This window comes from Scyliorhinus torazame, chromosome 3 (assembly GCF_047496885.1).
Source record: "Scyliorhinus torazame isolate Kashiwa2021f chromosome 3, sScyTor2.1, whole genome shotgun sequence".
NCBI classification, from domain to species: domain Eukaryota; kingdom Metazoa; phylum Chordata; class Chondrichthyes; order Carcharhiniformes; family Scyliorhinidae; genus Scyliorhinus; species Scyliorhinus torazame.
The window spans coordinates 98,941,368-98,963,598 of NC_092709.1; the positions used below are offsets into that span (position 1 = coordinate 98,941,368).

Consider the following 22,231-nt stretch of genomic DNA (forward strand, 5'->3'; position numbering starts at 1 on the left):
ACACTAATAAAGGTTATTTTTAGGTGGGGTTACAGGGATAGGACAGGGGATTGGGCCTGGGTGGGGTACACTTTCAGAGGGCCGGTGCAGATTTGATGTGCCGAATGGCCTCCTTCTGCACTGGAAGGATTCTATGGAATTAAATTAGGGGTCCTCAAGAAGCCAGAATTAGAGAAGTGTAGATATCTTTGAGTGGGCTGAAAGGAATTACACCCCTGTGACAGATGAAAAGATGAAGGAACTTGAAAACAAAGACGGGAAGTTGAAAAATAGCAAGGGAGTAGAGTTTGTGCCAGAGACCAAATGCGGTGCTTCAATTTTACCAACACAAATTAGTAAAATTTAGCACTGGATATCTGACAAGCTGTCTGATAATTTAGAGACAGTGGAAGAATTGAGAGAATTAGTGGTGAGGTACAGCAGGCTGTCACCAGCGTGCATAAGACAAACTAACACTGTTTTTGACAATGCCGCTGAGGAGCAACATGTAGACGAGAAACAGGAGGTGGGGCCAAGAGCAGATCTTTGGGAGCCACCTGCAGTAACTGAGCCGGATGAGTAGCCAGTGCAGGTAATCATCTGGCTACGATTAGCTAGATTAGAATGCAGTTAAATGAGCACAGTCCCACCAAACACAATAGTGCGAGAGGGGCGCTAGAGAAGGCTGATGTGGTCAAGCAGTCTCAGGATGAGATGTCGATCATTTAGGATGGAGATGAGGAGAAATTTCTTGACTCAAAGGGTTGTAAAACTTTGGAATTCTCTGTCCCGGAGCTTTGTGGATGTCCCATCATCTCGTATATTCAAGGCTAAGAAAGACAGACTTTGGGTTTGTCAGAGAATCAAGGGGTATGGGTAGCGGGTGGGAAAGTGGAGTTGAGGCAGAAGACCAGTCAAGATCTTACTGAAAGGCAGAACAGGCCAGAAGGCCAGTATAGCTTACTCCTGTTTCTATTTCTTGTATTATGATATTCATCTATGTCAAAGGCTGCAAACAGGTTGAGAAGGATGAGGGGGGATTTGCACAGGATATTTCCACAGAAATAAATTTACAAGCGGGATCTTTATATCCTCCACAGAGGCTTGTGCTGATGTGCATTGGAAGAATAGAATCACTGCAATTTTTAAACTTACTGTGAAAGCATATCTGAAAAGAATGTCAATTTTTATTTGGGTGCCCCCATGCTTTACAAAGAGAAACAATTTACAATGATCCATTTAGCATTTATATTCACATCCATCACATGGAATACATAATCTTCATTTACACAGCCACTGGAAGAGAAACATTTCACTCACCGAGGTCGAGGGAAACGTTTCAGATTGTGAGGAAAGAACACGGGGCTAAATGGATAGCTCCTTCAAAGAGCACAATGACCTGAATGGCTTTTTTTTGTGTTCTAGTATTCTGATAGGATACAGTAGAACTCTTAGCAAAGTTAGCCATTTGCATATTAAGTAGTCGTCAAAATTAACCACGAGATGATTTGATGGTTAATAAAGCTGTAAACACTCGATCTGTTTCATCAAACCTAGCTCACCAATTTAAGTTAGTGATCCACCTTCAAAAGGTGGAAGCGGGACGGGATTGGGGGGGGGGGGCACTGACAGTTAAGGACTTCTATATAGATAACGAGTGATAACATGAGAGGAAGCAACACAGAAGTTCCAGCTGACAGGGGGAAACGAGTCAAGCTATATGCAGTCAAAAACTTCTTATGTAGGGAAACAAGGACCATGACCACTGCAACAATCGCTATTAGAGGACCTACTGGACGCAGATATCTTTGGGTGGGGACACTGCGTGAACTGTATGGGCAACTACTAGGACACCAGCCTCTGGATGAGACCAGGGAAAAGTGGGAGGAAGACCTGGGTTTGAAATAGGGTGGGAACTCTGGAGCAAACCTGTACACAGTATCAACTCCAACTCCATGTGCGCAAGGCTAAGCCAAGTGCAGCTGAACATGGTACACAGATCTCATTTAACCAGATACCAAATGAGCAGGTTCTTCCCGGAGGTGGAGGACAAGAGAATGGTGCCACAGAGGCCTGGCCAACCCCACCCACATCCTCTGGTCTTGCCCCAGGATTGTTGGGTTCTGGATAGCCTTCTTCAAGGCAATGTCCAAGGTGGTGGGGATGAGGGTGGAGCCATGTCCAAGAGTGGCAGTCTTCGGGGTCTCAGAACAGGCAGATCTCTTTATGGGGAGGAGGGCCGAAGGCCTTGCCTTTGCCACCTTAATCGCTCAGTGGCGAATCCTGCCCGGCTGGCGATCAGCAGCTCCACCTAAAGCTGCAGACCGTCTATCCTATCGGAATTTCTCCAAATGGAGAAAATTAAATTTGGGGGTTGGAAGAGATCTTCCACAAAACGTGGGAGCCATTCACCCATTTGTTCCAAGACCTGTTTGTAGCCAATAAGCCGGGGGGTGAGAGAGAGGAGGAGAACAAAGTGGTATGGAGCCCAACCATGCATAACACATAACAATATGCGCAGTGCTATGCCACCCCAACAGGAAAGAAGAAGACACGCCAGATGACGAGGGAGCAGGGGAATCAGGAGGAAAGCGGGGGAGAGGACCTAGCTAAAAGTAAGCACCTGCTGAAAAACAAGAAATTGTAACCAATGTGTATAATGAAAGACAACCGATGTATATAATGAAAGATAACCGTTGGATATATTTTCTGTGTAAGTTCACGCTCATCTTTGCTCTGTATAATATGAAAAACCCTTCGTAAAATCATTTTTAAAAACGACATAACTTGTGTGGAACTTCATCGGTGACATGTAAAAAACACTTCAATTCAAATCTCCCATTTTCCCATACACCTCATTTTAAAAGCACTAACAATCAAATTGCTGATAAGAATGTGGTTGACTGTTAAATAACTCCTGAAATGGCTCAGAAAGACACTCTGTTGTAGGTCAAACTGCTACAAAGACCAAACAAGGAATGAAACCAGATGAACCACTTGGCATCGACCTATCCACTGGAAACAACAGCGGCAAACAAAGCCCTGTCGACCTTGGTTCAATGAGGAGTGCAGGAGGATATGCTAGGAGTAGCACTGGGCATCCCCAAAGATGAGGTCTGAACCTGGTGAAGTTGCACCATGGGAGTACATGCAAACCAAACACGCAAGCAGTTTGATATAGACAGAGCTAAGTGATCCCAAAACCAAAGGATCAGATCTAAGCTTTGCAGTTCTGCCACAGCCAATCGCGATGGTGTGGCTTGGAGCGGAACTTGAAGATGGTGTTGTTCCCATGCACTTGCTGCCCCTTCTAGGCGGAGGTTGTGGGTTTGGAAGGTGCTGTTAAAAGAGCCATGGGGCGTTGCTGCAGTGCAGCTTGTAGATGGTACCCGCTGCTGCCATTGTGCTTCGCGATTGAAAGGAGTGAATGTTTAAGGTGGTTGGTGGGGTGCTCTTTGTTTTCCTCCTCCTCTCTCTCTCCAACAATACCCGAAAGGACTACTTTTAAAACCGTGCAAATAATGATGTGGGTGTTTAGCAGAACAACTTGAGCTAGCAATCTGTTTTCCAACTCAGTTGGTCCACATTAACACTGTAAACAAAACACAATACTATGCACGCCTCTGAAACAGATGATTAATTCTGCTCAAGGGATTTCATTTAGAATAATCACCTAATAGTTTACAAAATGAAACGAAGCATAGAAAATTATCATAATAATGGGAGGTTCTGTGCAATAGGTGCAGTGAAATGGTGAAAATAGATCTGACTTTAATACAGCTACAAAAAATAAATCTTCCCCCATATGTGAAATAATACAACTTGCATTGTTCAAACCATGTTTTTGAGCAGGATCCCAAAACTACCCCTTTATTTATCCTTCTCTCCTTTAGAACATGCAGATTCTTCCCACGGCACAGCACCTGTCTTCAGGCGAGACACACACACACATTTATAATAGTAATTGAACCTACAAAGTTCTAACGCTATGAGAATGTTATCACTATTCCAAGGCTGACACTTCAGCAGACTCTCCTGGTGGATGCTGCCTGATCAACAGAGTTCTTCCAGCATTTTCTGTTTTTGTTCCCCACACCTATAATTCCCCAAAGTGGTCACTGGGCAGCAATCGGAATTGTAAATCCTGGACGATCCTTCCACTTCATATTCTCGATTGAGAAGCAGCATCTTCATTGCAGCCCTGGCTGCACAGTGTGTAATAAAACCTGAAATTTTCTTATTTGCATGACTTAACACTCTGGCTTTAGGTACTATTAATTATATCACAAGGACGCTCTAAAGCTTTCCTCACTACGTTCTTCGGTTTGTAAGGAATGGCAGAATTGCATTTTGTAGAGTCTTTCACAATCACTGGACATCCCAAAGCACTTTGCTGCCAAGTGTACTCACTGTTGTAATCTAAGAAAATGGTAATGAATTTGCATACAGCGAGCTCCCACAAATAGCAATGTGGCAATGACTAAAAAGAAAATCTGTTTTTGTAATGTTAATAAATGTTGGCCAGGACAGCAGGGATAATTCCTTTGTTCTCCTTCAAACTAGGGCCATGGGATCTTTCACATCCACCTGAGAGGGTAGACAGAACCTTGGTTTCTTTAATATTTCATCCTAACGATAGCATCTCTGACAGTGCAGCACTCATGTGGACTGGCAGCCGAGATGTTTGTGCTCATATCAAAGACTGAGTCTTGAACACACACCCACAGACTCAGAGGCAACAGTGCTCCCAACTGAGCCAGAGCTTTCGTTCTAAATTAGCAAACTGCAAACACTATCATTGGAAAAGGAATCTCGCCATCACAAAGAGATTTTCTTAAACTACTGCAAAGAATATTACGTTGACAGGCAATTCTTTTCCCTTATATAATAAACAGAGAAAATGTGGGATAAACTCAGCAGTTCTGGCAGCATCTATGGAGAGAAAAACACAGTTAATGTTTCGAGTCGACTCATCCCTTCTCCAGAACTGAAAAGGGTTAGAAATATGATACCGCCCCCCCTTCTCCAGGTATATAGTTCATTTTGCTTTTAATTATCTTCCCTTGCAGTATCAGAGTGCTAATACCAGAAGAGAATGGTTCTATTTATGCGGGGAGTGGAATAACCTACATATACAATACAAAAGTAAAACTGCGGATGCTAGAAATCTGAAATGAACAGAAAATGCTGGGAATACTCAGCAGGTCTGGCAGCATCTGTACAGAAAGAAACAGAGATAATGTTCAGATCTGTGATCTTTCTTCAAAACAGGAAAAAATTACACATGTATGAGGTTTAAGCAAGCACTGTGCACATTAATTGACACGATCAACATGAAGGCTGTTTGTCAATTCAGATCTCATCCATAGTTTCAAAGACTGGCAAACATTTAAACTAGGCACTAAAGCGAAAAGGACACCTGAATCAATTATAAGGAAGAAATAATATGGATAAAGCTCAGACAAAATGAAATGAACCAAGCTGTTTTTAGAGAGATATCAGCAAGACAAGAAATACAATGGGAGAGTTGGATGTGCTGGTAAATAACAAAGTTAATAGATATCAAGAGTCACTAAACCTGCCTAGATGATGATCAGTGGGAACACATCTACAGGATCACATGTACTCCCAAAACAATAGAGAAGAAAACAAAGTGGGATGGTGTTTGCTAATCAAAGGAGGTTCCGCAATGCCAAAAAAAAGGCTGGGAATAGGCTCACAGTCTCTTTGGGTGGGCCTGGAAGGTAGAAAAGAGAATGAGTTTGTTGTCCAAATATATTACAAGCTCCATAAAAGTAAAACTGTGTGAGCTGGGTGCACTGTTGCATAAAGTAATAAAGATTTTACTCTTCCTGACCAGCGTAAATCAAAGTGAGATTATAATGTTCGGTAAATAAGAATCCATTCTCTTCAAGAAAAGATTTTAATTTAAGCACAATAGCAGCTTTTCAGGAAGTTCTGGCCACAGGCAAAAATACAACTTCTGCAGTATGTGAAGGAAGGCAAATAATGTTTGAAGCTGCTGAATAAGTTAGCTGCCAAATTACATTTTAAATTGCCAGCACACACCTGTACCAAAATCTAAGATGTTTGCAGTGGGTTATTGGGAATGTGGACAGCAGCATAAATCCCCTCCAGTAATTTAAGTTAAAGCAACACCAGATTTTCTTTCTAAACATTATTTGTTTACATTGGTTGGTATCAAGTTACTTTCTCTTCCTCTACTACTTTGGGTTTCATTATGAACTTTTAACAGTTATTTTACGAACCCAAATCTGTGACATTCAGGTGTACTTACTATAAGACACAATCTGTATGCATGAAAGAGCTTATTGATGTACATCAAGACATGTATTTAAATAACAGTAAAAAAAACACTTGGAGGAAGGCATCACTGGATTTACTCCTAACTAATGGAGGAAGCAATCAAACCAAGTTGAAGTGGAGGAACATCTGGGGTTTGTGTTCTCAAGTTTTAGTTTTAGTCACAATGTAGACAGAACAGGCAACAGAAACTAAGAAATCTGGTATCAGGAGAGCAGAATTTTAGGTGATGAATTATTGCAGGAATAAAATAAAAGGGGAAGGGATATTTGAAGAGAAATATGTGGGGGAAAACTGGAGATATTTTCTTGCAATTCACCATGATGAGCGTAAGTAATTCACCATGATGAGTGTAAGAACAAGACCAGCACCAGAGGAAGAAAAGTCATCAACATTACACAAGATGATTGGAGACGTGGAAGGCCATTCAGCCCATCTTCAAACATTTATTCAGAATAAACCTAACAACAGTCGCCCATTCCAGCGTCCAATCATTCCTAAAGATTCGAAAGATTCCAATTGCAGTGCACTATCCAGGAGCCCATTCCAGAGACTGATCACTCTTCCTTTGAAGAAATCTTTCCTGATACGAGTCCTAAATTTGTCTTGTCTAGCCTTGTAATTTCTTTTGAAATAATTGATCAGATTCACCTTTTCCATACCATTTACAATCTTGTACATCTCTCAGTTCACCTTTCAGACGTCTTTTATCAGGAGCCCATGTTTCTTCAGTTCTTCTTCATAATAGGGACCTGCCAAAATGCGGTTCATCTTTATTGATTCCTTTGTTTTGCCTCTGGCAAGAATATCCAGAACTGGTACATTTTCAAAAGGTTTGGTTTGAGCAGAGCAGTAAGTGGTTTGATCCAAGAGTTCCTCTGAGGGGCAGCAGTGGTTAGCACCGCTGCCTCACGGCGCCAAGGACCCGGGTTCGATCCCGGCCCCGGGTCACTGTCTGTGTGGAATTTGCACATTCTCCCTGAGTTGTGTGGTTCTCACCCCCACAACCCAAAAAGATGTGCAGGGTGGGTGGATTGGCCATGCTAAATTGCCACTTAATTGGAAAAATAGAATTCGATACTCTTAAAAAATTTTTTTTTTAAAAAATAAATAAATAATGTTCTTGCTGGGCAGCACGGTGGCGCAGTGGTAGCACTGCAGTCTCACGGTGCCGAGGTCCCAGGTTCGATCCCGGCTCTGGGTCACTGTCCGTGTGGAGTTTGCACATTCTCCCAGTGTTTGCGTGGGTTTCGCCCCCACAACCCAAAGATGTACAGGCTAGGTGGATTGAACACGCTAAATTGCCCCCTAATTGGGAAAACTGGGTACTCTAAATTTATAAAAAATAAATAACGTTCTTGCTATATAGTTAATGACTGGAGAATAACTTTTGGAGTGGGAGGGCCCAGTTGTCACTGGTTTGCATAAGAACCAACGACATAGATAGAATAAAGAATAATGCTCTGCTGAGTGAGCTTATGGCGTTAGGGTCCAAATTAAAAAGCAGAACCTCAAAGATGATCATCTCTGGATTGCTGTCTGAGCCATGTACCAATTGGCATAGGGTCAGGCAGATCAGAAAATTAAACGCATAGCTAAGGAGCAGTTTGGGGAAGGGATTTCGATTCATGGGGCACAGGCACCAGTACCCGGGAAAGAGGGAGTTATTGTAATGAGATGGGCTCCACTTAAACTGGATTAAGACCAGTTCCCTGGTTAATCATATAACCAGGAGATTGGTAACAAATGGGGTTCAGGTGAAGGGAGATTTAAAAATCCAAAGAGAAAAGCTGAAGCAATAGAACAGTGTAGTGATGTGGGTAAAGACAAGCAAAATGGGACAAGAAGCTGCAGAGAGTTTAACAGAAATAATACATTAGAGAGTAAGATTCATGCTGAGAATAGTAGTAAAAAAATAAAATTAAAAGCTCTTTATCAGAATGGATGAAGCATTCACAATAACACAGAAACATGGAAAATAGGAGTAGCCATTTGGCCCTTTGAGCCTGCTCTGCCATTCAATATGATCATGGTGGAACCTCCATCTCAACACCATACTTATCATCATAGAATTTACAGTGCCGAAGGAGGCCATTCAGCCCATCGGGTCTGCACCGGCCCTTGGAAAGAGCACCCCACTTAAGCCTACACCTCCACCCCATCTCCGCAACCCCACCCAACCCTTTACTAAGGGCAATTTAGCATGGTCAATCCAACTAACCTGCACATCTTTGGACTGTGGGAGGAAACCGGAGCACCCGGAGGAAACCCACGCAGACACGGGGAGAACGTGCAGACTCCGCACAGACAGTATCCCAAGCCGGGAATCGAACCTGGGACCCTGGAGCTGTGAAACGACAGTGCTAACCACTATGCTACCGCACTCTGCCCATACTACTTGATACCTTTAGAGTCTAGAAATCTATTTCCTTCTTAAATATATTCAGTAACTTGGCCTCCACAGCCCTCTGTGGTAGAGAATTCCACAGCTTCACTACCCTCTGAGTGAAGAAGCTTCTCCCCATCTCAGTCCTAAATGGCCTATGCCGTATCCCGAGACTGTGATCCCTTGATCTAGACCCCCCCCCATCGCTCCAGCCTTAGAAAACAACATACCTTTATCTAGCTTGTCGAGCCCTGTCAGAATTTGATACGTTTCAATGAGATCCGCTCTCATTCTTTGTAATTCCAATGAATAAAGGCCCAGTCGACCTAACTCTCCTCATATGACAATCCTACCACCCAGAAAGCAGTCTGATTAAGTGTTTTTCAAACTTTTCTTCCAGGGACCCATTTTTACCAACCGGCCAACCTTCACCACCCACCCCGGACGACCTTCGCCACCCACACCGGCCGAAATTGGCACAATTAATAAATCAATACCTTAAAAAATTGTCTTTATACTGCTTTGTGCCTGATTTCAGCTTCTTCTTAATGGTCTGTTCAACAAAGGCCCTGGAACTCACATCAGCACTGCTTTGTCATGTTCTGGGCCCTCCCGAACAGCTCACACCACCACTGCTTTGTCCTGCTGTGGATTCTCCTGAGCCACTTCTCTCCAGCAGGTTTAGTTGTGAGATCCTGGCCTGTTTGTGTCTCTGACCCTTTCTTCCTTATAACAAAACAATCTATTTTAAATTTTATTTGTTTGCTGCTGACAAAATGGAGGAATCGCAATCGCGCCCAAAGCACATAATGTCAGCGTTTGGGGCGCGTGGCCTGCTCTCTGCCTGGCTTCAGGCAGGAAGATTACATTGAATTTTTAAAAATCTTCTCCTGTGTCCGCACGCAGACGTCGGAGGAGGCGGTGCTTCTCGCTGGGTTCTGTGCATGTGTGCTGATAAGCGGGCACATATGCGCAGTGTGCCCGCATTTTTTTATATGGTCGTGGCCGTCATTTTCAAAGCCACGTTAAAAGCCAGCTGCTGCGGCTGTTGCGCGTGAATTCACGCATTCAGGAACGTTGCGATGGACGGTTCTGCGACTTTCCCGATACCCGCCTGCGACCCCCACTTTGAAAATGCCTGGTCTGATGAATCTTCACTGCACTTCCTCTATGGCAAGACAGATGAACTGATGGTACAAATAGAGTTAAATGGTTCAGATCTAATCACCATTACGGAAACATTGTTACAAGATGACCAAAATGGGAAACAAATATTGTAGGGTGCACAACATCTCAAAAAGAGAGGCAAAATGGAAAAGGAGGAGGGGTATCTCTAATTGTTAATGATGGCAATAATGACATTAGTGAGAAAGGAAATAATAAAAAATGCTGGAAATACTCAGCAGATCAGGCAGTCTCTGTGGGAAGAAACAGGTTGATGACCTTTCATCGGTTTGAAATGATCTTAGCTCAGAAGATCAGGAAGTAGAATCAGTATGGGTGGAGATTAGGAAGAGCAAGGGTCAGAAACCGCTGGTGGAAATAGTGTTGAGGCCCCTAACAAATGTTATATTGTTAGCTGGAGCATTAAACAAGAAATTATTGGAACTAAGACAATGTAAAACAGGGATGGGGCAGGCGTGGGGCACTTTAATCTTCATTTAGACTGGACGAATCAAGTTAGCAAAGGTGATCTCGAAAATAAGTTTGTCAAATGCTTTTGTGACAATATCCTAGAGCAATATGTTGTGGAACCAAAAGGAATAAAGCTAGATCCAGTAAGAGACAGGGTGAATTAGTAATCTCACAGTAAAAGATCCACTGGGAAAATGTCATCATAATATGATTGAATATCATGGGCTGATTCTCCGCCCCGCCGTGGCATTTTTCTGCCTCGACCCGCCGGCGGGATTCTCCGTTACGACTGCCGGTCAATGGGGTTTCTCATTGTGGGGCTGCCGTCGGGAACCCCCCGGGCGCCGGCAAAATGGAGAATCACGCCGGTGGAGAATCCCACCCCATATTAAGTTGAAAAGCTACATGCTCCATTTACAAACAAGATTCTTAAAACTTAAAAAAAGGCTAATCACAGATATGAGGGGAGAGTTGGCTAAGGTTGACTGTGTAAGCAGACTAAGAGGTACGGCAGTCAATAAACAGAGGGAAAGACTTAAAAACACAGTTCAAAATGCTCATAAAAATACTTTTCATTGAGAGATCAAAACTCAGCAATCCATGGCTCACTAAGGATGTTAAAGATAGTATTAGATTAAGACGTGTAAGAATATAAAAGGCCAGCAATATAAAAACAGATTGTAAGAACTTTTGCAAGTATAGAAAAAAATGGAGTCGTTAAAGTACCCATTGGTCCTTTAGAAGCAGAGACAGGAGAAATTATGTGGACTGAGGAAACGACAGACGTTGAATAAATATTTTGTGTCTTCCTTTACAGTAGAAATAGAGGGTACCCGACGGTACCCTAGGGACTAAAGAAAGTGAGAAAACGTAATTAATATCAACAGAGTAAAAATACCGAAGAAACTAAAATCCCCAGGATCTGATGGCTGATATACTAGCTGCGGAGTTAGTGAATATGCTGGCTCTGATTTTCCAAAAATTCCCTAGATTTTCAACAGATTGGAAGTTAGCAAAAGTAACACAGCTATTCAGGAAAGGAGGGAAGAGAGAAAACTGGGAACTACAAGTCAGTACAGAGGCGATAGTATCTGGTCTCTCCAGCGCAAAGTTCAGTCCTTGTACCATTTGTTTTTTGGTACAACTGTGTTATGAACTGTTTTAATCCTAGCCCCCCCTCCCCATACATTGGTACTGAGGGGAAGGTACCCTGTTTCTCCAGCACAAAATTAGTGTTTGTACCGTTTGGCCTTGTATATATTTTTTACTGTTTTAATAAAAAGATATGGCCTGACATCAGTTATTGGAAAAATGTTAGAATTGATCATTAAGTCTTAACAATGCACTTAGAAAAACATGGTTTAATCAGACAAACTCAGCATAGTTCGACAAAGTTTTTTTGAGGATGCAACTAGTATGGTAGACAAAGGGGAACCAGTAGATATTTGAATTTCTGAAAGACATGCAATAAATAAGGTGCCACACAAGACAAGGCTCATGCAATGGGAGGTAATATATTAGCATGGATGCAGGATTAGTTAATGGACAGGAAGCAAGAATAGGATTTGGGTCTCTCAAGGAATCAAGGGATATGGGGAGTGGATGGTAAAATGGAATTGACGCTGAAGATCAGCCATGATCGTATTGAACGGTGGAGCAGGTTCAACCGACCATATGGTCTCCTGTTGACATTTCTTATGTAATGTTCTTATACTGAAATGTTGGCAGGAAATGAAGATCCATATAAATCAAAGAGATGATTCTCACCAACACTAAAAATGTGCAATGTGTAGTAAAATTACACTGATAATATCACCGATTAAAAGTTAAGTTGCAAACAAATGCAAAGATAAATATGCTCAGTTTCCTCAAGCTCTTTAGTCAACCATTAAGCTGGTTATCAAACAGAAAACATGTGCTTCATAAACAATAATTGCTCAGTATTCAGAAATATTTAAAGATATTTATTTGAAATATTCAATTTGGATATGGAGAAAGCAATAGGCAACCTTGGTAATTATTGGTGTTAAAAGGCTGCTCTTTTAATTTTATTTGTTTTCCTGATCCAAAGAGTTTATGGCTGCAAACATATAATGCATTTTATTTATTATTCATGTATTTAAATTAGCATTTTGAGTAATGACTCATTTACGATCCGCACATAACGGCTGATTCGTGATTACCATGTACTCATTTTTATGGATTTAAAAAGCGGGAGATGTGATTTATTTTATTATATTCCAAGTATTACATGATGCTGAAGTATAATTGGGCTGACCCCCAGTAGTAATGTCATCCTATCCATCATAAACAACTAGAATTGGTGTACTGTACTCCGAGAGTAGAAGTAGCATAATCAACGATGCAGGTGTCAAACATTTTTTAAAGCAATTGACAGAACAAAGCTACCTGTTGAACGTGCAAATGGTCAAATATACTGTCACTGTTCAATTTCTTGCAGTTATGGTAAGCATTTTAAACTGCCATAAAATTTGTTGTGAAAGTCCCTCACTATCTCAGCTCATAAAAGCTTGCATTAAGCTGCCCCTTCTAAACAAGGGAGCAATGTTAAGCTTTAAAATTGTTACCGTATAAAATGGATGCTTCTAAAAAAAGTCAGCACCTTTCAGCAATCAAACAAAATGTAATACTTTTTTAACTGTTAATGAATTACTAGCGAAATCTGTTCATTGTCTTTAAGTGTAACATTAATGGTTATTTTAACATGCATGAAGAAAGATCATAAATTGATTTCAGTTACAAAGGTTACCTGCCTAATAGGAAGCACAGACACTGTACCTTCGCTGTAATAACAACAGTGAGACCACCAGCGCTCGCCTTTCTTGTGGGTAAATATGACAGCAACCAATGCCATCCACACATGCAAAGTTAGTCACAGAAGTGCAAGACGTTGCTGTGAGAAAGACCTGTTCCGCCACAGGATCCTTTTTGGGATGCTTGCCAATTAGGGGGCAGCACGGTAGCCTTGTGGATAGCACAATTGCTTCACAGCTCCAGGGTCCCAGGTTCGATTCTGGCTTGGGTCACTGTCTGTGCGGAGTCTGCACATCCTCCCCGTGTGTGCGTGGGTTTCCTCCGGGTGCTCCGGTTTCCTCCCACAGTCCAAAGATGTGCGGGTTAGGTGGATTGGCCATGATAAATTGCCCTTAGTGTCCAAAATTGCCCGTGGGGTTACTGGGTTATGGGGATAGGGTGGCGGTGTTGACCTTGGGTAGGGTGCTCTTTCCAAGAGCCGGTGCAGACTCGATGGGCCGAATGGCCTCCTTCTGCACTGTAAATTCTATGAAATCTATGATTTGACGCAAAGATCACTATAATGAACCTGGGGTGCCTACATACTGGTTCTGCAATAAAAAAGTCTGAAAATGCTAGGATAGATAATTTTAGGAGTGAGATTTAAACAGGGTACTGATAATTACCAAAGACAGACGAGCCTGAAAAACTATTTTACAAATATATAATCTCATTCCCTCAAAAGAAAACTAATATTGCATTTTTGAAAACCTTTCCCCGTTTGTCTCTTATTTTTCATCCTTAATCTCAGCTATATTACCTAATCTTTATTTCACTACTTGTTCATGATTCAAACAAAATTTGGATTTGCCCTCTTTTTCACCTCCTAGTTTAGATTCTATGTGAGGGTACTCAATATTGTTAGTTCTGTTCAGACACCATAGTCTCTCTGGAGAAAGCACTGGGTTAGTAGAAGTTCCTGCTGACAAGCCCAAACCTATGAAAAGTCTGTGGACTGTTGTATCTGAGGTGAATTACAAAATCCATTCCTTCTTGCCACTGAGAGAAAATCCAGACTATTAAGTAAACAAAGGTTCAGGGCATTTGGAATTTAACTGTTCTTTTGTCACGATCTGAACTTGTTTTCTCACTTTGGCTAGAAATAGAAGTATATGTCAGAGATGATGCATTTTGTCTCATTTTGGATTGGCAGTGACCCCTTTAGTTCAACAATGTTATAATTATAAGTTTTATAAAAAATTGTTAGGTTTTGGGACTGTGACTTCAAGGGAAAACATGACCATATGACTTGATTGGTTTGATTGTTAGAGATTAAACAGGATCAAGATTGTTTTACAGGGAAGATGGTCCAAGATGCATATACTTGGAGACAATGGAAGTAGACTGCGTGCTATGCCTCCAAAGGGATGACAATGTTGGGTTGTAAACAGTTGTGCTTTAAACCGTCCATTTAGACTCGAGATGCAATTAAGTTGGACTCTCAAAGATAGCGAATCAGTATTCCTACCCTGATATACATTGTGATTCACGTTGCCATGGAAATTGGCTTGGGCGGGAAAGGATTTCTAAGATAGCCCGGAAAACCTACAGCATAGTTAGTTTGCCAGGATCCAGGAAAGGGATCCAGCTATTGATAGCAAAAAGCTGTGGTTCCCTGCACAGGAAAGCAGGTGGAAGCTTGAATCAAATTGGAAAATTCGTGGAGAGTTAACATTGAAGCTGGAGGATTTGCCTAGCTTTGGGTAGAGAGAGAAGACTCCAGGAAAACATGTGCCATGAAAGACAGTTCTGGAAGCAAATGTTTCCATACTGGGAAAGGGAAAGATTAGAAGCATATTTCACAAACTAAGAATCATTCTGGACAGATTCTGAGAGAATCGAATCTCTATTTAAAGGACAGTATAATGTACACCTGATAGCAGGTTTTGTTTTCAAAGTTTTGTTTTGTTGTTTAAAGTAGAAGTTGTTCACATAGTTTTTCATTAATAGCACTTTTAGTCTGTTAAATGAACATCTTAAAACATGAAATCTTGTGCCATCTGTTCAGCTATTAGCTCAAAGTTCTAATTTATTTTTAAATGTTCTCTGTTCCCACAGGAATTGTACCAGTAGCAATAGCATATAAGCAGTTAAAAAAATCTATGTGCATCCAGGATCATATGACAACCTTTCTCAACTGTGTTATAATGGCTACTGTTAGTTTTGAAGATCAAGAGAGGAACAAAGTCATAGAACTAAAAGACGAAAGACAAATGATTAAGCATAAAATAGTTAACAGCAGGAGTGCTACCTTCGGGAAGTTGAAAAGGGTCTGGCCCAGATGGATTGGAATCAAAAATTAGACAAAATGGTGACTGAACAATGGGAGGTCTTCAAAGAGGTGATCATTCTCTTCCTCTCAAAGGGGAAAGCAGCCTCTGGTCATCTGGGACCATGGCGAATTTACTTACTTTAATTCAGGTACAGAACAGACAGCATCCAAAGCTCCAGCTTTCTGGAATACTAAAGATACAGGAGTGAAATGAAGGTGGATTATAAACAAATATATGGTTCATAGTACAGTAGAGAACTAAGCTTAATATATAAACTCCAAAACAGAACTAAAAATGGGAATAACTGCAAGTGCAAAGTAACATCTCAAAGTTTGCAGATGATACCAAGTTGGGTGGGAGGGTGAACTGTGATGAGGATGCAGAGATCCTACAGCATGATCTGGACAGGTTGGGCGAGTGGGCAAATCAATGGCAGATGCGGAATAATTTGGATAAGTTTGAGGTTATTCACTTTAGAAGCAAAAACAGGAAGGCAGATTACAACCTGAATGGTTGTAAATTGGGAGAGGGGAGTGTGCAGCAGGACCAGGGTGTCCTTGTGCACCAGTTGCTGAAGGTAACATGCAGGTGCAGCAGGCGGTAAAGAAGGCTAATGGTATCTTGGCCTTCATTGCGGGGACGTGTTGCTGCAATTATACAGGGTCTTGGTGAGGCCACATCTAGAATAGTGTGCAGAGTTTTGGTCTCCTTTTCTGAGGAAGGATATTCTTGCTCTCGAGGGAGTGCAGCGAAGGTTTCCCAGACTCATTCCAGGGATGGTGGGACTGTCACATGAGGAGAGATTGACAAGGTTAGGATTGTTCTCGCTGAAGTTCGAAGAATGAGGGGGATCGCACAGAGACTTATAAAATTCTAACATAACTAGACAAGGTAGATACAGGGAAGATGTTCCCAATGGTGGGTGCGTCCAGAACCAGGGGTCACAGTCTGAGGATTCAGGGTAAACCATTTCAGACAGAGATGGGGAGACATTTCTTCACCCAAAGAGTGATGAGTCTGTGGAATTCATTACCGCAGGAAATAGTTGATACTAAAACACTGAATATATTCAAGAGGTGGCTAGATATAGCACTTGGGGCGAATGGGATCAAAGGCTATGGGGAGAAAGCAGGATTAGGCTATTGAGTTGGATGATCAGGCATGATCGTAATAAATGGTGGAGCAGGCTCGTACAGCCAAAAGGCCTCCTCCTGCTCCTATCTCCCATGTATCTATGTAAAGAGAGAGCATGAGAATAGATCAGTAGCTAACATAAAAGAAAATGCAAAATACTTTATAAATAGTAGAAACATGTTCAAAGGAAAGGTGAGCTAATTAGGCACTGAAAAGAGGTTTTATGGAGGCTGAGGTCATGGCTAAAGTTCTAAATGAGTGCTCTGCATCCACCTTCACTAGAAAAAGGGAATGCTGCCTTTATCTCAATAAAGGAGAGGCAGTTACCATACGAGATAGGACAAAATTAGGAAAAGAGGAAAATAGGTTCGGCAGTCCTTTAGTAGAATCGTCATCTGGTCAGGATGGGATGCGATGGATCCTCGGTTATTTAGGGAATTAAGTGTCTAAATTACAAGGCGATGGCAACAATCTTCCAATGATGGGGTTCATGCCAGAGGATAGGGGGACTGAAAATGTTGCACCAGTGTTCAGAGAAAAAAAGAGGAAAAGAAAGAAAAAAATGGCAGCATCAAGTCAGTCAGCTCAATGTCAGTCTTAGGAAACCTTGAGACACAATATTCAGGGGCAAAATAAAGTTGCATTTCCAAATGTCTGAGCTAATAAATGAAAGCAAGTAGAATTTGTTAATGGAAAATCATCTGACTAACTTTGTTGAGTTATTTGTTGAAGCAGCAAGAGAGGATTGGGGAGGGTAGTACAATTAACGTATGCATACGGATCTTCAAAAGGTTTTTGACAAAAGTACCACATAACCGATTTAGCAAAGTTAAAGCCCATGGATTTAAAGAGGTAGTGGCTGCATGGTAAGAAATTGGTTGAGATAGAAAGCAGGGAGATTGATTTTCACACTGTAGGGATGTATACACTGGTGTTCCCTTGGGAACAATATTGAAGAACTCTGCTCTTTTTGATACATATGTCCTGGACTGGGATAACAAGGACATAATTTCAAAGCTTGCAGGTGTTGTAAAAGCGGAGGATGCTAACAGACTTCAAGAGGACAGAGACAGACCAGTGAAATGGGCAGGCACAAGGCAAATGAATTGTGAAGTTTAAATTTTGGTTGGAATAATGAAGAAAGGCAAAAAAATCTAAATGGCACCATTTTAAATGCAGGAGCAGAGACCTGGAGATCTGGGGTGCAGACACAAATCTCTGAAAGAAGCAGCATTAATCAAGAAGGCTGGTTAAAAAGCATAGTGGATCCTTGGCTTTACCAATAGGAATTGAATATCACGCAAGGAAAATCTTTTTTAAAACACTTTAGGAATGATGTCAAGGCCCTAAAAAGAATGTCTAAGAGATTTACCAGAAAGATACCACAATAGATTAGGGACCTCAGTTATGTGGAGAGACAGAAGAAGGTGGAATTATTCAGTTTAGAGCAGGGAAGATGGAGATATTTAGTCAAAAGTTTCTGTATTGAGCATCTGCTGCACTGATTGAGGTGCCATCAAACATTAAACCAAGGCACTGTCTGCTCTCAGGTGGATGTAAAAGATCCCATGGTACTACTTTGAAGAACAAGGGTATTATCACCTGGTTCCTAGCAAATATTTATCCATCAATCAACATCCTTAAACAGATAATCTGCTCTTTATCACATTGCTGCTTGTGCGACCTTATTATATTCCACAGTTCCTAGATTACAACAGTGTCCACAAATCAAAAGCATTGTTACGGACAGGAGAGTCAGAACTGAACTTCTTTATCCTCTTCCCTTCTGCCCGTAAGTAGAGGTCTTTTTGAATTATTCTTAAAGTAGGCTCTGGTGGGTTTCCCGAAACCCTCAGTCTGTGCGAACCAATTTACTAATAACGCGCAGCAGACTTACGTTATGATTACTCAGATGGTTAGTTTGTTCACATTCAAACTGGGCGGGGATTGAGAGAGGGGGGTGTTCGCAACCTCACATACAAGTACACATACACTCGAACACACACATGCACACGTACACATGTACACAGTAAAGGGGGATAGTAAAATGGGATATTTACAACTATGGGCAACAGTAAAAGAACCACACAGAAGCAAATGAGTTCACTTGATTTCCAAAGACCGAGAGGTCAAAGTCCAGACGGTGAGGTTCAGTTCAGATGAGTTCCTGGTTGGACTCATCAACATCCTTGAAACGAAGGACGTTGTAGCACAATGGGATTTCTATGCTTAGACCGTTTGGTAGACGATGATCATAGACTTCTGAAATCTGCGAGGAGTTAGGAGTTAAGAAATGGTGGTCGGCTGCTTGGTTAGTTGGGCTGCTGAGTTCTTTCCAGCTGATGTTAAATCAGCAAACTGGGCGCAAGAGGCGAGAAACGTAGTATTAAAATGATCCAAAAGGATAGAAGCATGGGGTCATGTGAAGTGCCCTATTAATGAGTTAACTGCAGCCTCTCAAGCAGTTTCTGTGCTCTTGGCTAAAATCCATTATTTCTCTTAGGAGCAAAATGGTGGTTCTTAAACGAAAGAGAAAATGTTGGAAAATCTCAGCAGGTCTGGCAGCATCTGTAGGGAGAGAAAAGAGCTAACGTTTCGAGTCCGATGACTCTTTGTCAAAGCTAACAGACAGAGAAAGTGGGAAATATTTATACTGTGGAGTGAGAATGAAAGACAAGTTAAAGCCACAGAAACCCAGGGAAACCGGGTGCTAATGGCCACAGAAACCAAGGGGGAAGAGTGCTCATTGCAGTCCCCAGAGAGAACAACAGATGTGAAAGGCCAAACAGCAGGGAAACTATCAGAGGATGGTTCTTAACACTTCTTCAGGTATAACCAGTTTCAATGCCAGGGGCTGTTTAGCACAGGGCTAAATCGCTGGCTTTGAAAGCAGACCAAGGCAGGCCAGCAGCACGGTTCAATTCCCGTAACAGCCTCCCCGAACAGGCGCCGGAATGTGGCGACTAGGGGCTTGTCACAGTAACTTCATTTGAAGCCTACTTGTGACAATAAGCGATTTTCATTTTGTCCTTGTTATCGCCGTGGCTGGAGGAGCTAGTTTTTCTGTTAGTCGTCTAGTTTTGTGATTATAATGTGGTTTTACAATGGGGTGCGAGACTTTGATGGGAGTGGAACTTTTTTGTTCTTGTAGTCTCTGTTTAAAACTTCCAGAAAAGATGACCAATCGTTTGAGTCATGTGACCTGTAGCAGCCATTTTGTGATTCAGAAGTCCATTTCAAAATAGTAAAAGATAATACATTTTTGATATGTACAATTTTGATTTATTTTCAAAGGAGGGCGGAACATGACCATCTAGTGAGCGAGATAGTGGAGGTGGACAGGGAATATTCGAGGGTGCCCATCATGGAGGGATTGGCGAGGAGGAAAAAGTTGAAGGGACAATTTGACAGGCTGACAACGGGGAGGGCGGTAGGGCAACTGCGTAGGGCAAGAGGGGTGCAATACGAGTATAGGGAGAAGGCGAGCCGCATGCTGGCGCACCAGCTGCGAAGGCAGGCTGCGTCCAGGAAAATATTGAAGATCCGGGCTGGGGATTTGGTGTCAGAGCCAGGGAAGATAAATGAGGCATTCAGAGAGTATTACCAGGAACTTTATGAGGCAGACCCAGGAAGAGAGGCGGGGGACATGGAGCGGTTTCTGGTTGAGCTGAAATTTCCCCAGGTGGAGGAAGGAAAGAGGCAGCCATTGGAGGAGCCCCTGGGGCTGAGGGAGATGCTGGATAGTGTCAGGGGTACCCGGCAGAATTTTATAAGGAATTTGCAGCGGACCTGGCACCACATCTGTTGGGGGCGTTTAATGAAGAACTGGAGAAGGGGGAGTTGCCGGAGACGATGACGCAGGCAGTAATCACACTAACCCCCAAAAAAGGGAAGGATCCGGTGGAATGTGGGTAGTATAGATGTGAAAGTATTAGCTAAGCTGTTGGCGGGAAGGATGGAGGATTGTGTCCCGGGGTGGTTGGAGAAGATCAAACAGGCTTCGTGAAGGGCAGGCAGCTCACGAGTAATAAGTAGAGTAAGACGGCTGTTGAATGTGGTGATGAATCCGTCGAGAGCTCTGGTACCGGAGGTGGTGGCGTCCATGGACGCAGAGAAAGCATTTGATCGGGTGGAGTGGCGGTACTTGTTCGAAGTTTTGGGACGGTTTGGGTTTGGGCCGAGATTTGTGGCATGGGTGCGGTTGCTGTGTGTGGCGCCAAGAGCGAGGGCGAGGACGAATGATATGAGCTCACAAAGCTTTGACTTACACAGGGGTACGAGGCAGGGGTGCCCGCTGTCGCCGCTGCTGTTTGCGCTGGCCATAAAGCCATTGGCAATGGCTCTCAGGGGGTCGGCAGAGTGGCAGGGGATAACGAGGGGACAGAGGGAGCATCAGCTCTATGCCGATGACCACCTGCTGTATGTTTTGGATCCATTGGAGAGTATGGGAAGGATTATGGGCCTGTTGGGGAGGTTTGGAGAGTTCTCGGGATACAAGCTGAATGTAGGAAAAGCGAGGTATTCCCGGTGAATGAGCTGGCACAGCGAGCTAATTTAGGGGGGGATGCCATTTACAGTAGCGAGGGATAGGTTTAGGTACTCGGGGATTCAGGTAGCGAGGGAATGGATGGTGCTCCATAAGTGGAACTTAACGAAGCTGGTGGAGGAGGCCAGGGAGGATCTTAAGAGGTGGGATACACTGCACTTAACGTTGGCGGGGAGGGTCCAAGTGGTGAAAATGAATATCCTGCCGAGGTTCTTGTTTATCTTTCAGACTCTCCTGATCTTTATACCAAAGGCCTTTTTTCGGAAAGTGGGCACAATCATCTCTGACTTTGTATGGGCGGGGAAGGTGTTGAGGGTGGGGAGGACCCTGCAGCAGAGGCAGCAGGGGGGGTTTGGCGTTGCCAAACTCGCTTCATTATTATTGGGTGGCGAATGTGGACAAGGGGTGGCGGTGGTGGGAAGGAGAAGGGGTAGAGTGGGTTAGGATGGAGGAGGAATCTTGTAAGGGGTCTAGTTTGAGGGCTATGGTGATGGCAGCATTGCCAATGGCTCAGAGTAGGTATTCAGGGAGCCCAGTGGTGCAGTCCATGGTGAAGATATGGAATCAGCTGAGGTGGCATTTTAGGGTGGAAGGGATGTCGGTGCTAACGCCGCTGTGCGAGAATCATGGGTTTGAGCCGGGAGGGATGGATAGTATATACAGGGGGTGGAGGGATGTAGGGCTGGTCAAGGTGAGGGATTTGTATTTGGAGGAAGGGTTCGCCAGTCTGGAGGAGGTAAGGGAGAGGGTAGAGCTTCCGAGGGGTAGTGAGTTCAGGTATCTACAGGTTAGGGACTTTGCACAAAAGGTCTGGAAGGGGTTCCCTAGATTGCCGGGATACACCCTGCTGGAGCGACTGCTGCTTCCGGATGTGGAAGGGGAGGGAAGAATTGGGGATATATATAAGTGGCTGGGGGAGCAGGGAGGCGAGCGGGTGGTGAAGATCAAGGAGAAATGGGAAGCAGAGTTGGGAATGGAGATCAATTGGGGAGTATGGAGTGAGGCACTGCGAAGAGTAAACGGGACCTCCTCTTGTGCAAGGATGAACTTGATACAGTTTTAAGGTGGTGCACAGGGTGCATATAACTCGGGCGAGAATGAGTGGGTTCTTGCAGGGGGTAGCAGATGAGTGTGAGATGT

The 22,231-nt window shown here is 43.0% G+C and overlaps 1 protein-coding gene and 1 long non-coding RNA gene across 11 annotated transcripts in view; one reads left to right on the forward strand and one right to left on the reverse strand.

Moving 5' to 3' along the window:
• Nucleotides 1-2,583, forward strand: part of LOC140408608 (uncharacterized) — a 205,094-nt gene extending 202,511 nt beyond the window's left edge. The window contains exon 4 of the long non-coding RNA XR_011940151.1: nucleotides 2,501-2,583. This is a non-coding gene — a long non-coding RNA (uncharacterized lncRNA). The remainder of the gene's footprint in view (nucleotides 1-2,500) is intronic.
• Nucleotides 1-22,231, reverse strand: part of arfip1 (ADP-ribosylation factor interacting protein 1 (arfaptin 1)) — a 278,354-nt gene that overhangs the window by 149,417 nt on the left and 106,706 nt on the right. The window lies entirely within an intron of this gene.